We start from the raw sequence: 4,308 nt of genomic DNA, 5'->3' as shown, positions 1-4,308 counted from the left end.
TGGTAGGAAGTACCCCCCACCCCAACCCTCAAAGGGCCCTTGGTAGCCAAATGTCAGGGGTCCCGACTCCCTCCTTGTTTTCATCAGACGCCCTATGAAATAACAATTTATTGTATCGTATAAGTTGAAACAGTTTTGGTCTCGGGCCCCCGCGGGGCCCCTGGCCCCAGAGGGCCCCTGGGCGCTGGCCCCACTGGCCCGGTCCGTAATCCATCCTGTCTATTTTTAAGACTAATCTTAAAACTGTTACCTTGAGCTATCTCTGTAGTTGCTGCTATAGGCTTAGGCTGCTGGAGGACATAAGGGTCTATTTCTCTAACTCTTATGAGTTCTCATACTGTTCTCCAATTTGCATTGCTTGTTATTATTTCAATTTCTAATTTTATGTCCTCTCTGTCTTTTTTCTCTTCATAGTAGGTATACCTGGTCTGGTGTTCTGTTAACTGTCATACCATCCAGGGGGTCAGATCACCCGCTATTACCATATAACATAGAAAGGATTCCTGGATCAATATGTGCTTCTGTGCTTTTGTGTCTCTGCTCTGTCTTCTCTAACCCCCAGTCGGTAAAGGCAGATGGCCGTTCACACTGAGCCTGGTTCTGCTGGAGGTTTTCCTCCATGTTAAAGGGGAGTTTTTCTCTCCACTGTTACTTCATGCATTCTCAGCATGAGGGATTGCTGCAAAACCATTGACAATGCAGACGACTGTCCCTGTGGCTCTATGCTCTATCAGGAGTGAATGCTGCTTGTCAATACTTGATGCAATCTACTGGGTTTCTTTAGATAGGAAACTTTGTGACCAAACTGTCTGGATGATTTGACTGAATTTGACTTTGTAAAGTGCCTTGAGATGACGTGTTTTGTGAATTGCCAATAAATAATAATAGTTTTAAAAATTAATTCAATTGGATTTAATTAATTGGCAGAAATATGTGGGGATAAAACTCCTAGAAATAGCCGTACCAGATATTGCTAAGTAGAACATGACAAAAATTCAAGCTATAGTACTAACTTACTTCAGTAAAATGAACATTGTGGTTTATTGTTTCTGTTTACCACCCCTTAAGATGGTGGTTTCCTGTATTAGTCGTAGACATAGAAGTTTGGAAACAGAAAATGCTGCTTAAGTGTGAGCCACCAGAATTGACAAAGACTTCTGGATAGGTGTTGAAATGTTTTCAGAAAGAACTGAATTAAAGTCCGGTTGCCTCTAGTTTAAGCCTGTTTGTTGTTGTGATGAGGCGGATGATTGAGAATTTGCACAGGCATGAGCCAGAAAATGGCTGTACAGGTGGGGAAATAGATTCTAGTTGGTTGAAGAAAAATCTAAAAAAAAAAAGGTGAACAAAAACTGTAACAACATTGCCTGAAACAGTAAAAGTATCACTTCTGAAACAATGTATGAAGAGCAGAAAATAATCCAAAAGACAAAACAAATATGGTTTGTTAAACATAATGCAACAAACCCTATAAGTGCTTACAGAACCCAATACTCATGTCCATTATAAAGAGATGGTGCAATTGCAAGAAAGTTGTTGTTTAAACTAGACAGAGATGTTTGCACATAAAACAAACTAATATGTTTCTGCAGTGGACAGGAAACCTAACTGTGCCTAACACAGCCCTGCGGTCAAAGCTGTTGCTGTGAGTCTAATGAGCGCAACGTAAAAGGGAAGGAAGCACAGGGGGAACAGGCAGATTATAGTCTGAAGAAGTAGTCTAAAAAAGTTTGGTTTGATATGCATTAAATGCAACTCCTCCTTTTTTATCATTGTAGCTAAAGCAAATTACAGCCCTTCTCATTGGCAGTGCAGCAGGTCTGGAAGTGAGGATGGGGCAGACTTGGCTCTGCAGGCTGGGCCTCTACTGTAAGTAAATAACTTTCTGTTCACCTGTTGGAGAAAATAATGTTGCATGATGTGTATTGTAGTCTTTAGCTTGTTTAGACTTTTCTGGAAACATAACATTAGCCTAGAATAGATCAAACTATTCATTTCCTTTAAATCAACGTCAAAAACCTATTTGTTTAAAATTGCTTTTAAATGTAGTCCAACTTGTCTTATACGTATGGAGCTACAATGTCTCTGAAGTGTCTTCCTTCTGTAATGTTTGCTTTATTCTGTAATGCTTTCATTTTTGTTTTTTTGTTCACGTACAGCACTTTGAATTAATGTTACACTATTAGTGCTTTATGAAATAAACTTGGCCTGCCTTATTGCAGCTGGTAGTCAGAATGATTTGTTGCATCAGAATCACTTCAGAAAGATCCAACTGAGAGATCAGTTGATAGCTAGTTGTTGGTTACAACCTTCTAATTATTAGAGTTAGAGTTTTAAAAGATGAAGAGAGGAGGCTGAGGAAGTCGTGGAAGGAATCATGGACACATTGGTCACAGCAGCAGTCTCTGCATGATTTTCTCTTTAAATTTCTGATTTTGCTTAATATTTGTCTTTGGTTGTGGGAAACTAAAATCTGCTCCTTTGTGAGTCAGATCCACTGAACAATCACAGACCGTTTATTCAAGCACAACAAATTTTCTCTCCTTTTTCTCATGAGGAAAGATTTTGTCTTGCCCAGCAGAAAACCCCTCAGCAGGAACCTGGTTTTCAGTATTTGGGTTTTCAGTTTGGGGACTTATTTTAACATTTATTTTATTTAAATGTTTGTAGACAGCTGTTTGTTGTAATATTTATTTTTTATTTATTTATTGTAGTGCTCTGCACTCTTTGCTGTGGATATGCTGAAGGTAAGAAACTGATGATCTTTTTTTATATTTTTCTCTGTTTTCTTTTTCAACTGATCTTACTCCTATTTATAATTTATTATCTATTAGTTGTTACCTTACTACTTGTTTATAAAAGACCAAATTCACACTGAACAACAACTAGTTCTAAGTTCAGGTCACACAGGTTGAGCATTAATTAATTTATATCAATGAATGAACCACTAACAGCATAAACTAGCTCAAATTTATTTTATGACGCCATGGGCTATTTAGCTAGCCTGACATGGTCATACTCAATTCTAGTCAGAATTTGAGTCTGATACTGCTCCATAGAGCTGTGATTATGGGGCGTGTTTCGAACGAACCAGGAAAAAAAATTCCTCTGCACTCAATTGGATAGACCTACAACCAATAAGAGCAACGGAGTGTGTGACGTATGTTAAGCGACGCATAGTTGTTGTCAACGGAACTCAACTTTTAGCCTAACATAAGAAGATGAGCATTAACAATTTTTGCCGGTGTTGCAAAAACAATGTAAGGATCCAAGGAGTCCTTCAACACACGAACCTGTCGATATCTTCCAGAACAGACCTAATAGCAGAATCTACACATCTCAACTCTCCAGCGGCAGCCATCGTTGTTGTAAACGAATTCAACCCAAGCGCGCTTTGGTGACGTGGTTGATTACGTTACTGTTGATCATCTGTCCATCATCGTATAAAGCCCGCCCTAACAATTTGATTGGCCCGCCGGATATATACTCGCGCTACTATTGAGCAATGCCAGACCGAACTTCCCGACCTCAAACGTTGTGGGCGGGACTAATTTCGGAATGGCACCCACGCTACTATTTAGCATATTGGTGATGTAATCGCCAAACATTCAAAACTTGGCCTTTTCCAGCTGCTTTCCATCTGTTTATTTCTCTCTGGGTCTCTCTGCTCAAATAAACTGTATTTAAATTCAGAGAAGATGTCAAGTAGGCTGCTCTCATTCACATATTTCCCTGCTTCAGCTGTTGTAGCAAAATGAGGCTCATTCATTTAATTACAGCCTCAAAGCACTTGGTTGGTGTTCATCATTATTGATTCTCTTTAAACATTTCAGCTGATAAAATCTTGAGTATCTCCCTTAATTTCTTGCTATACTTATCTGTGCGGTGGTCTGTGCCAAAATCTTCAATTGAATAAAAACAAAACAGAAGTAATAGTATTTGGACCAATAGAGGAGAGTTCAAAAGTTAGCACACAGCTTCAGCTGCTTCAGCTAGGAACCACTGATCAGGCCCAAAATCTGGGTGTAGTGATGGACTCAGACCTGAACCTCCAAAAGCATCTAAAGACAATTACAAGGCCGACTTTCTATCACCTGAAGAACATTTCCAGGATTAAAGGACCGATGTCCCAGCAGGATCTGGAAAAACAAATGAATTTGTTTGTCATGGTTTTTATGGCTTTCGCCCACATGCAGAGAACAAACTGGAGAACAGGAGCAGATTTTACAGTTTATTTAAAGGGAGAGGGGAACGGACAATGGAGCCCGAGGGCTGAGCCGGTCGGACCTCTTTGCGGGACTTGAGAAT

This window comes from Fundulus heteroclitus, chromosome 14 (genome assembly GCF_011125445.2).
Source record: "Fundulus heteroclitus isolate FHET01 chromosome 14, MU-UCD_Fhet_4.1, whole genome shotgun sequence".
NCBI classification, from domain to species: domain Eukaryota; kingdom Metazoa; phylum Chordata; class Actinopteri; order Cyprinodontiformes; family Fundulidae; genus Fundulus; species Fundulus heteroclitus.
This window is presented reverse-complemented; position numbering follows the sequence as displayed.